General features: G+C 38.3%; 1 pseudogene; it reads right to left on the reverse strand.

The window, feature by feature from the left end:
- Nucleotides 1-4,916: 4,916 nt before the first annotated feature.
- LOC148920580 (uncharacterized) lies at nucleotides 4,917-10,697 on the reverse strand (annotated as a pseudogene).
- Between the last annotated feature and the right edge of the window lie 2,805 nt (nucleotides 10,698-13,502).

The raw sequence follows: 13,502 nt of genomic DNA on the forward strand, positions 1-13,502 counted from the left end.
AAGCGCTTGTGGGTATCGTTTCATAAACCTCAGGAGACACAACTCCTCCTACTAGGGATGCCTAGAGGTTTAAAGGCTTGTTGCATATGCTCAATGCAAACGAGTTACCCGCAGAAGTGGTTTAGTTAAACTTCTTGTTTTGTTTTTAACTTTGTTTTCTTTTGTTTTGCTCGGGGACTAGCAAAATCTAGGTCTGGGGGTATTTGATCACTTCACAATTGCATATCATTTTGTACCCTTCTAACTTATGATTTGGTTATGTTATTGAGTCAAACGTGTGCTTTTAATCCCTTTTCTGTTTATCATTCAGTTCATTGAGCCTTAGGTAGCAATGGTGCCTTTGGATAAGAAAAGATGCAAATGGTGCAAAAATGAGCAGATGGGTTGGCAACTCATTTCGCCTTAACGTCTTTCTCCCAACTTTGATTGGCCCATATAATATGTGCCTGGAAAGATGAGAGTCTGAACTGCAAGATGGACTACTCAAATAGATCAATTGATTAAGTCAACCCTAACTGTGAGCCCATCAAAATGCACACCATGCTCGAATGCAATCGCTAGTCGTTGAGTCATGTGTCGACAAGACAAGATGGAAACTCGTAAGGCATGGGCAGCTGACATTCCTAGAGGCATGGGCTACACATCAAATCAGCAGATGGAAACTCAAGGCATGGGCAGCTGACATTCCTAGAGGCATGGGCTACACATCAAATCAGCAGATGGGAACCTAATGGGCAGCTGCATAAATGGGAATAGCTAGGAATGGGTGTGCTTCACCAGCCAAAGGGGGAGCACGAATTTGCACTCTATAAATAGAGTGATGCACACTCATTGAAGGGGAGTCACTCCATTCAGCCTAAAATTCACTTCAGCCATCCTCTAACACTCCCATCCTTCCCCAAACACTCCATTCAGTCCCAAATCACCAAAACACTCCAACAAGCCTTCCTTCCATTTCCCTACGAATTTCCTCTTTCTCTGCCATCACCACTCACCCAAACTCATCCCAAATCACCTCTTTAGTTGCCATACTCTAGATGTGAGAAAGCTCTTGGAGCAGCATTAGGTGTGGAGAAGCACTTGGAGAAGCCTTGACACCACAAGTAACTTCAGAAATGGGTGTTTCACTCTTATTACATTCATTATGTTTTCTCATTTCTGTTAAGTTTCATTTCCATTATGAGTAGCTAAATTCATAACTAGGACTTCGATGTAACCTAACATGAATATTCTGGGTTTATAAGTTGAAGTTTTGAGTTTCAAGTTTGATTCATGATTCATGTTCTTATTCATTATGCTTATCGTTAATATGCTTGTTTGGATGATTGATCACCATTAGAACTTGTATATTAGCTATCTTGGTTTGAATCAAGAGTAGACACCATGCTTTGATTCGAATTGAACTATGAATAAGAAAAGTATGTATGGACATTCGACAACAGGGATTAGATACATGCTTGGTTGTTTAAATTGTTCTTCTATGCTTAATGAGTTCCTAATGCTTAATTTAGGTTAGACAACAAATGATCAAGTTAGGGAATTAGGAACACAAGGTTAGGACCAGACACCATGGCCTAATCACACTTTAGCTAGAATCAATCTTTGAATCCGAATTAGACTTGTCACTTGACTCCTTATAACCTAGAATTGAATTGTTATGGTGAATCGAATGCCCTAGTCTCCCAATCTGTTTTCCAGCCCACAAAAACACTCTTTGTTACATTTGCTCACTTTGCTTTTGTTTGAAATTTCGTTTTGCCTCATTTGTTCAACAATTACAATCACTCTTGGTTTAAATTCTATTTTAGACTTAACCTCCTACTTTCTTGAATTTGGTAATCTAAGTACATAACTAATTTTAACTTCTCACCTCGTAATGACTGCATTTGTCTTGCTATATTACTAATTGGCTGCATAATTATGCGAGTTAACATTTTAACAACAAATTTTGGAGGGATGCTAATCAACACAAATTAGACTTATTAAATTGGAAACTAAGTTAAGGGAACAATGATTGGGGGGAAATTGGATGATTTAGAATAAAGTAAAACTGACAGCAGCAAACAACTAAGTTGTGAATGAAATATGGATTAAGGGATAGCTAGAGGATTCTTCTCCACACATGGAACATATGCACACAAATCGATCTCCAGTTACTCTTTCGATAAAGTATGAACGACAAAGCCCCAAATTAATTGTGAATGCACTAATTAACTCTCAGATTTTCCTAAGTTCATTGAATTGGACTCAGCGACGCAATCAAATTATCCTTATCAAGTTCCCTATATGAACAGCATGATAGAGATACATATCAAAGATCATTAAGTTCTATGAAAATCATAAGCCTTGACAAGACAATTGTAACTATGAAAAGCATGATACTCCTGCCAAGAATTTACTTAACGCAATCATGACTAGTGACTTTCACTACTTATGAATATAAGTTCATAACGATTAGGTGAAATTCCCTTATATTCTAGCATCAAATCCCTGCATACAAACTAAGTATGCATCCTTAATAAACATGCAAGAATAAGTTCTCAATAAAACAGAAAAGTAAATCACATTCATACTTTATGAAACCATAACTGGAAGTAATCAATTCATGTAAAACATATGTCCATGGCTTCGAATTCACCTCTAACTAAGAAGAAATTCAGTTACACATGTTCATAATAATTGAAAAGCAATCTAGAATAAACATTTGAACTAATCAAGGGAAGAACTCTGAAAAACCCAATGGATGCAGCAGGTTCCGGCACCAAGTTCTTCTTCTCCTTTCTCCTTTCTTGCTACGGCACCAAAAGAACTCCCTTCTCCTGCGGCAACCCCTCCTTTATATATGTGGTAGATCTAGGTAAAAGGGCCCAAGCAGAAACCCACGAAATTAGGGTTTTATTTGGCAGATTTCTTTAGGCATTATAGGGCCCAATAGAAACCCACGAAATTAGGGTTTTTAGGTTTCGTAATATGAAATTAATCCCCCCCTTTTCTAGCTGGAATTTAGGTCGAATAGGATTAGGATAAGGTAAAATAAAATAAAATCAGTTAGGGTTTTTACTTCCCAGAAGCTGATTCTTGAATTAATTTCCCCATCTTTTTAGCACATTCCTAGCCTATTCGAACTTCAAAAACGTCCATCCATCTTGGCCCATGCATATGCTATCCATTCCAAGTCCAAAACTGCTCTAAAATGCTCCAAAATGCCCTTTCTTGCCAATCTTGCCATTTGGACCTACAATAGTACGAAAATAAGCTAAATCACTCTAATAAATGGGAATTAACTAAGTAAATGCAAAGAAATAAGATAGCAAAGTCGCATAAATATGCTCCTATCAAATTCCCCCACACTTAGCTTCTGCTAGTCCCTAGCAGAACAAAGAAAACAAAACAAAACCTAAACCTTCCAACAATTGCCTCAGGGATTTCCAATGAAACATGACATGTTAAAAATCACTACTCACACAGATTTGAGCTATCCTTACCCTCGAGCTCATACTTAATCACAGTAAACACTCACTAGCTCACATTTAATCAATTAAAACAACATTTGAAAGTGGTAACATGCCTTAGAGAATTCACTCAATTCCTCACCCGATATACTCTCTATTTTCACACAGATTTTCTGACTACACTCCTATACTAAGTATATGTGAGAAGATTGATGTAAATGTGTAGACTAGCACTCACATATGTTATAACAAAGAAAGCACTTTCTGGAATTATTAATACTTAACGTGTATATGATCTCATGAATGAATGCTACTACTTAGAAGCGAGAACCAGTGGATTCCATAAGCTCATACCAATTTCAAACTCCACATATTGAAACACATAACAATCAAGATAGAAGTCTAAGGGTTGTATTGGGGCTAAGGTATTGGCTAACAAAGAAAGGTTGAGGATAAACAAAGGTTCTTAAAGTAATAGTAAACAGAGCAATGAAATCAACACTTGGAATTCAACTTGTGATTGCAGCACCCAATTTTTAGCACAAATGGGAGATTTATACAACTTTAGGGTCAGATTCACATATCCCTTCTTCTTTTTCTCTCTTTTTTTTGTTTTTTTGGTTTTTTTTTTTTGAACAACACTAATCCAAAGGAACAAATCCTTACCCCACACTTGTTTTTTTTTTTTTTTCTGCAAATCGTAAATCAAAAGGAATTCCCAACAAGTCATGCTTGACTATTCTTTAAGAACAAGGGTATGGATATTCTTATACTAGGCTTGGTAGGGATAATGCAAGCTAACAAAGAAAATAAGCTAAATAAGGCTTCAAAAGGGTTAAACCTACAATGCATATGCAAGGGATAAGGCTTTTTGGCTCTGATGGTAACTAAACAACTTCATCTTGTTATTTGTTACGCAATCAATTTGATGCTTTGAATGGAACGGGCATGAGTTCTAGTATTTGGAACTAAAGAGATGAAAAAGCATTCTAAGTAGCAACCAAGCAAAGAAATAATGAGATCATGCAACGACTTTAGAAAACAAGAATATCAAGATTAATAACTCTCCAAACAAAGAATAGGCTCAAGTCTCTCAGGGTTGTAGCGTTAGTTTGAGTTCCTTCCTTCCAGCATGTTACAAAAACAGATGATCTTTTTTTTTTTTTTTTTGGTGTGTGATTACATGTGAATTCGTAATTGACAACTATAACTAAGTATTAACCAAAGAGCATATCAGACTTCCACCCATGTTTGTAACTTTCTTTAAAAGTCATGCAATTAAAAACCAAATCCTCATCATTGTGTTGGAAGGTACCCTAAGACACAAACAAACAACAAAAACGACTCTTGACTCTTTTGGTTTTTTTTTTTTTAATTTTAAATAAAGCACGAAAACGCTTTTTAAAACAGTGAATAACAACATTAGTAGTGATAGGTGGTGAATTTTGAAAATAAATCACGAAAAGCACTCTGTTTACCCCCCCACACTTAAACTAAACATTGTCCTCAATGTTTCAAAAGAAAACTTTAAACAAGAAAGCAATGAGAGACAACTAGCAAACAAGACAATCATAGCAAAGTAAAAATAATAAAGAGAAGAGTAAAAGAGAGCAAATCTGGTTGTAGAGCCCGGAGATTCCGTTGTCTTTCTATTTGAACACATGGGTTGCCTCCCAAGAAGCGCTTGCTTTAACGTCTTCCAGCCGGACGGTACCTCCCTTTAAGCTTCACTAGGGCCAATGGCATGGAGGGGTACATCCTCCACTACATGCTCCTCAAAAGACTCATAGTATGGCTTCAAACGGTGTCCATTCACTTTGAATTCATGTCCTGTCTTAAAACTTTGAATTTGGACTGCACCATAGGGAAAATATTAGTAACAACAAAAGGACCAATCCATTTAGAACGCAACTTACCCGGAAACAAACGAAGGCGAGAGTTGAAAAGTAACACTTTCTGCCCCATAGAAAACGTTTTACTACGAATCATCTTGTCATGGGCAGCCTTTGTTTTCTCCTTGTAAATATGAGCGTTCTCATAAGCTTCAGTCCGAATTTCCTCAAGCTCATTCAATTGCAATTTCCTATGAAGTCCAGCGGCATCAATGTTCATGTTGAAAGTCTTGACTGCCCAATGTGCACGATGCTCCAACTCAACTGGAAGATGGCATGGTTTCCCATAAATGAGCCGAAAAGGAGACATTCCAATTGGTGTTTTGTAGGCAGTACGATATGCCCACAATGCATCATTCAAACGCAAGCTCCAATCCTTTCGAGTTGGTCCAACTGTCTTTTCCAAGATCTGCTTGATTTCCCGGTTGGAAACTTCGGCTTGTCCACTTGTTTGGGGATGATAAGGTGTTGAAACCTTATGCGTGACATTATACTTCTTAAGTAGTGCCTCTATGGTCCGATTACAAAAGTGAGAGCCCCCATCACTTATAAGTACTCGTGGCATTCCAAATCTTGCAAATATGTTAGTTTTAATAAAATCTGCAACCACTTTGGAATCATTGGTACGGGTGGCTTTTGCTTCCACCCATTTTGAAACATAATCCACAGCAAGTAGGATATAATTAAAACCATGTGAAGAAGGAAAAGGGCCCATGAAATCAATACCCCAAACATCAAAAATCTCAACAGAAAAGATAGGGGTTTGTGGCATTTGATCTTTTGCACCTATATTGCCCGTTCTTTGACAACGATCACAAGTCATACAAAAAATTCTAGCATCCTTAAAGATAGTAGGCCAATAAAATCCACATTCTAAAACCTTAAGTGCTGTGCGTTGTGTACCAAAGTGACCCCCACATGCATAAGTGTGACATAGGTTAAGATTGAATTAAACTCAGAATCATGCACACATCTACGAATAATTTGATCAGGGCAATATTTCCACAAATAAGGGTCATCCCACACATAAAATCGTGCAATTTTTTAAGTTTATCGCGTTGGTGCCTAGTTATGGTGCTTGGAACTTGTTTAGACACAATATAATTCACAATATCAGCATACCATGGCTCACTTACCTCAATGGTCAGCAATTGTTCATCTGGGAATGCCTCCGGAATAGGTAGAAGGTCTTCTTCATGTACCAAACGGCTCAAGTGGTCAGCCACTACATTTTCACATCCTCTTTTGTCCCTAATTTCCACGTCAAACTCCTGAAGAAGAAGCATCCAGCGAATAAGCCTTGGTTTGGCTTCTTTCTTTGTGAGTAAGTACTTCAAAGCTGCATGGTCAGAGTAAATTATAACTTTAGTACAAAGTAAATAAGAACGAAACTTATCTAAAGCAAACACAACAGCAAGAAGTTCTTTTTCAGTGGTGGAGTAATTCAATTGAGCATCATTCAAGGTTCGGGATGCGTAGTAGATGACGCGTGGCTTCTTGTCCTTCCGTTGTCCCAAAACAGCCCCTAAAGCATAATCTGATGCATCACACATAAGCTCGAACGGAAGGCTCCAATCTGGTGGAACAATGATAGGTGCTGAAGTTAACAATTCTTTGAGGTGATTGAACGCCTTCTCACATTCGTCATCGAACACAAACGGCACATCCTTTTGTAGAAGTCGGCACAAGGGTGTTGAAATCTTCGAGAAATCTTTGATAAAACGTCTATAGAATCCTGCATGTCCAAGGAAAGAACGAACCTCTCTCACCGAAGTGGGAGAGGGTAAGTGGCGTACAAGACCTATTTTTGATTTATCAACTTCAATTCCCTTTTCTGAAACTATATGTCCTAAAACTATGCCTTGTTTTACCATGAAGTGACATTTTTCCCAATTTAAAACAAGGTTGGTTTCAATGCAACGTTTTAATATCAACGTGAGATTAGTTAAATATCCATCAAAAGAGTCACCAAAGACACTAAAATCATCCATGAAAACCTCAATAATCTTCTCAACGAAATCGGAAAAGATACTTACCATGCATCTTTGAAAGGTGGCTGGTGCATTACATAAACCAAATGGCATTCGTCGATAAACAAAAGTACCAAACGGACAAGTAAAAGTAGTCTTTTCTTGGTCATCTGGGGCTATAACAATCTGATTATATCCCGAATAGCCATCAAGAAAGCAATAAAAAGAATGACCGGCTAACCTTTCAAGCATTTGATCAATGAACGGCAAAGGGAAGTGATCTTTCCTTGTGGTGGCGTTGAGCTTCCTATAATCAATGCAAACTCTCCAACCTGTTTGGATACGAGTGGGGACAAGTTCATTCTCTTCATTTTTTACCACAGTGACTCCTGATTTCTTTGGTACAACTTGAACCGGTGAAACCCAACGACTATCCGAAATTGGGTAAATGACCCCACAATCAAGAAGCTTAATGATCTCCTTTTTCACAACTTCCATCATTGAAGGGTTGAGTCGGCGTTGAGCCTCTCGAGTTGGTTTAGCCCCCTCCTCTAGAAGTATGCGATGCATGCATGTTGTAGGACTAAGTCCCTTGATGTCGGCTAAAGTCCATCCAAATAGCTGTTTTGTACTCTTGCAACACCCGAACTAGTTTTTCCTCCTCCACTGCCGTGAGTGATGAAGAGATTATGACAGGCAAAGTCTCTTTATCTCCCAAGAAGACATACTTCAAATGATTCGCTAACGGTTTAAGCTCGAGAGTGGGTGCCTGAATCACCGAAGGTAACAACTTGTTAGTAGAAACGGGAATTGGGATTGGGATTGGAGACTTACCAACATATTGTGGCAGTGACTCAAGGGCAGCCACCATCTCGCCAATTTCTTCATGATTAGGTTCGGCCCCATTTTTGATGAGTTCAATTCCCTGAACAATGGTGGTTTCAAGGACATCCCTATCTAGGGATTCGAGATATTCCTGCGCCAAAGAATCAAATGCATCAATAGAGAAACAGGAGTGATCATCAATAGGGTACCTTATAGCTTCAGAAATATTGAAATCAATGATATTGCCATCAAATTCCATTGTCAACGTCCCCTTGAACACATCGATCTTGGTTCGGGCTGTTTTCATAAAAGGTCGTCCAAGTAAGATTGGCAATGGTGTAGAATGGGCCGAATCCTCCATCTCAAGCACATAAAAATCTGCTGGAAATATCAAGTGGTTAACCTGCACCAAAACATCTTCCAAAACTCCTTTCGGATATGCATTAGAACGATCGGCTAATTGAATTATAACGCCATCATTTTTAAGCTCTCCTAAGTTCATAGATGCATAAATAGAGTATGGCATGACATTAATGGAAGCACCTAAATCTAACATGGCATGTTCAAACTTGGTGTTACCAATAACACAAGGGATTGTGAAACTACCGGATCTTTGATTTAGGTGGCAGTTTTCAAAACATGAAACATTCTCACCCCTTACCACTTCTTTGTTTGAAATCCTCCTCCTTGTTGTACAAAGCTCTTTCAAGAATTTAGCATATCTTGGAACTTGCTTTATTGCGTCAAGAAGTGGGATATTGACTTGTACCTTCCTGAAAGTCTCTAAGATGTCTTTTTCATTCTCTTCTTTCTTAGATTGCATAAACCTGCGAGGAAAGGCACATTTGTGGGATAGGGTTAGAATGAGTTGAATTTGGAACAACCTTACCTGAGTTTGGTTGTGTAGGAGCTTTGGGGGACTGCAGCAAGGGTTGTTCCTCCCTTGCCGTGGCTTTGTCCACCTCCTTCTCTTTGAGCAGCAGCTTTTCGTTCTTCTTTTGGGCTTTGTTTGGACATTTTGGGATTGGTTCCAATCTCTTTACCACTCCTCAAGATGATAGCTTTAGCCGTTTCAAAACCTCCTTTTGGATTGACAATGGTTGAGCTAGGTAGTTTGCTTTCTTCTAAACTGTCCCATGAACTCCGCCATCTGCCCAATTTGCTTCTTCACTTCGCTCATCTCTTTGGCTTGATTTTGTAAACCCTGAGTCAAAGAAGTTAGTACTTTAAGCATTTGATCATTATCCAATGGCGAACCTGAATTTGATTGGGCAGTTTGTGGTTGAGGCTGTGGTGGTGCGAACGGCCTTTGATAGAGCCCTGGAGGTGGCTGTCTATATCCGCCTTGTTGTTGTTGAGGCTCCCTCCACTTCAAATTTGGATGATCTCTCCAGCCCGGATTATAGGTGTTTGAAAACGGGTCATACCTAGGTTGATTTTGGCCTTGATAACCTACGGCATTGGCACTTTCCCATCCCCCATTCTCTATTAATTGAGGACATTGATCAGTGGGGTGTCCATGCATAGAGCACACGCTACAAGTGGCTGTACTTTGCACTTTGGATCCTTCAACAACCTGCGAAATAAGAGTAGAGAGATTAGCCATTTGAGATTGAAGTTCCGAAATAGCACTTACCTCATTAACCGGACTTGGCCGTGTATGATCTCTCCCTCCAACTCCTTCGTATTGTTGTGCATTCAAAGCTCGGTTTGCTATTAAGATCTTCGCAGCAACTGGTGTTTTGTCAACCAAAGCACCTCCCGCTGAAGCATCAAGCATTTGTCTCTCCAGTGGAAGTAGTCCTTCATAGAAATATTGAATTAAAAGCTCTTCCTTCATTTGATGTTGTGGGCAGTGATGCAACTAACGCCTTAAAACACTCATAGTACCCTGGAAAGGATTCTCCTGCCTTGTTGAATTCCACTAATTTTCTTCCTCAAAAGAATGACTCTTGAAGTTGGGAAGAATTTCTCTAAGAATGCTTTCTTCATACTTTCCCAAGAAGTGACGGTTCCAGGTGCTAGTTCATAGAGCCAATCTTTAGCCTTGTCCATAAGAGAGAATGGGAAGGCTTTCATCTTCAAAATATTCCCATCCACGTTAATGGGTGTCATACTTGAACATACTACTTCAAATTCCTTCAAATGCTTGTTTGGATCTTCCATGGACAACCCATGGTATTTGGGAATGTGATGTAGCAAACTTGACTTCAATTCAAACTCATCGGTCTTACCTGCAGCTGCCCCAGGGTATTGAATGCAAAGAGGGACTGCAGTGTCCAATCCTGAGGCTGAAAGTTCCTTGATTGTTCGATTGTCTACAGCCATGTCTTGTTCCTCTTCCAAGTCCGTTTCAGCTTCAGATTCAGGTTCGGAACTAGAACTAGAGGGATTGAGTTCTGGCTGCTTCCTCTTCCTTCTCAAAGTTCGTTCGAAATCGTTGTCAAAGTCCAATATGTGCGCACGAACAGGGTGTGAACTTCGAGTCATAAACTAGTACCTAAAACAAAGAAAACAAAACAAAACAAAATCAGAAACACAAGAAAAACGAAAACAAAAGGAAGATTAGCAATTTTGCTAATCCCGGCAACAAAATTTGGCGTGAGAAATAACTAACGCACAAATTAAACCCTATAATTTATGCAATCGTAGTACGAGTAAGTAGGGATCGTTCTATTCCGGGGATTAGGAGGGATGCTAATCAACACAAATTAGACTTATTAAATTGGAAACTAAGTTAAGGGAACAATGATTGGGGGGAAATTGGATGATTTAGAATAAAGTAAAACTGACAAAGCAGCAAACAACTAAGTTGTGAATGAAATATGGATTAAGGATAGCTAGAGGATTCTTCTCCACACATGGAACATATGCACACAAATCGATCTCCAGTTACTCTTTCTATAAAGTATGAACGACAAAGCCCCAAATTAATTGTGAATGCACTAATTAACTCTCGATTTTCCTAAGTTCATTGAATTGGACTCAATGACGCAATCAAATTATCCTTATCAAGTTCCCTATATGAACAGCATGATAGAGATACATATCAAAGATCATTAAGTTCTATGAAAATCATAAGCCTTGACAAGACAATTGTAACTATGAAAAGCATGATACTCCTGCCAAGAATTTACTTAACGCAATCATGACTAGTGACTTTCACTACTTATGAATATAAGTTCATAACGATTAGGTGAAATTCCCTTATATTCTAGCATCAAATCCCTGCATACAAACTAAGTATGCATCCTTAATAAACATGCAAGAATAAGTTCTCAATAAAACAGAAAAGTAAATCACATTCATACTTTATGAAACCATAACTGGAAGTAATCAATTCATGTAAAACATATGTCCATGGCTTCGAATTCACCTCTAACTAAGAAGAAATTCAGTTACACATGTTCATAATAATTGAAAAGCAATCTAGAATAAACATTTGAACTAATCAAGGGAAGAACTCTGAAAAACCCAATGGATGCAGCAGGTTCCGGCACCAAGTTCTTCTTCTCCCTTTCTCCTTTCTTGCTACGGCACCAAAAGAACTCCCTTCTCCTGCGGCAACCCCTCCTTTATATATGTGGTAGATCTAGGGTAAAAGGGCCCAGCAGAAACCCACGAAATTAGGGTTTTATTTGGCAGATTTCTTTAGGCATTATAGGGCCCAATAGAAACCCACGAAATTAGGGTTTTTAGGTTTCCTAATATGAAATTAATCCCCCCCTTTTCCAGCTGGAATTTAGGTCGAATAGGATTAGGATAAGGTAAAATAAAATAAAATCAGTTAGGGTTTTTACTTCCCAGAAGCTGATTCTTGAATTAATTTCCCCATCTTTTTAGCACATTCCTAGCCTATTCGAACTTCAAAAACGTCCATCCATCTTGGCCCATGCATATGCTATCCATTCCAAGTCCAAAACTGCTCTAAAATGCTCCAAAATGCCCTTTCTTGCCAATCTTGCCATTTGGACCTACAATAGTACGAAAATAAGCTAAATCACTCTAATAAATGGGAATTAACTAAGTAAATGCAAAGAAATAAGATAGCAAAGTCGCATAAATATGCTCCTATCAAATTCCCCCACACTTAGCTTCTGCTAGTCCCTAGCAGAACAAAGAAAACAAAACAAAACCTAAACCTTCCAACAATTGCCTCAGGGATTTCCAATGAAACATGACATGTTAAAAATCACTACTCACACATATTTGAGCTATCCTTACCCTCGAGCTCATACTTAATCACAGTAAACACTCACTAGCTCACATTTAATCAATTAAAACAACATTTGAAAGTGGTAACATGCCTTAGAGAATTCACTCAATTCCTCACCCGATATACTCTCTATTTTCACACAGATTTTCTGACTACACTCCCTATACTAAGTATATGTGAGAAGATTGATGTAAATGTGTAGACTAGCACTCACATATGTTATAACAAAGAAAGCACTTTCTGGAATTATTAATACGAACGTGTATATGATCTCATGAACAGAATGCTACTACTTAGAAGCGAGAACCAGGGATTCCATAATGTTGTGTTCCTTCCAAGTGCCAATATATGGTCAGTATAATGGTACAAGTAAGGGTGTCGAACCACAGGGACCGATTGGACCTCTATAAATTACTAGTTTTGAAAGAACCCTAACTAAAAGTGAAAATAACAAATTGAGAGTAGTTTGTGTTGTAAATGAAAGATAACTTAAAATGCAAGACGAATGTAGCAGCGAATGAGATATTGATGTAAGAAGAATAGGGATGAGACCAGGGATTTCGAATTCACCATTGCAAAACCAATTCCATGTTTATAAAATTAAACCGTATTCAACTACCAACCTGTTTCCAGAGTTCGTTTTACATATATATGATCAGCCATATGATGTGTGGTTTTGATCAAATTCTCCTAATATGCAACCTAATTGGGATGTTCAACTTTGGTTCCAAGTTAAGAGTCATTACCATGCAAGAAAATGTTAAAGAACCAAAAAAACACATGGCAGGATGTTTGCATAGCATTCTCTTCATTCATTCACATGTCTACCAAGATTAAGCATGATGTTTACAATAACCTTGACTAGATAATCTGTAGAGGCAACCCTAATGGTGATCAGACATTAAAATTGACAAACAAATTTAACAATAGATTCAGTGAATGAAACAAGAAACAGATTGATGAATCAATACTTTAACTTAGAAACATGGATCAATGTTGCAAGGCTACTCGAAATCTAGCTATGAATTTAGTTACACATCATGTTCACAAAGATTAAAACAAAATAAACAACATGAGTGAAAATAAATTCATGAGAGGAAACCCTTGAACCAATTCTGATGTTGAACTTCTCCAAGAACAGCCTCCT

Source organism: Prunus mume, linkage group LG1 (genome assembly GCF_029339155.1).
Source record: "Prunus mume cultivar Tortuosa linkage group LG1, ASM2933915v1, whole genome shotgun sequence".
NCBI lineage: Eukaryota > Viridiplantae > Streptophyta > Magnoliopsida > Rosales > Rosaceae > Prunus > Prunus mume.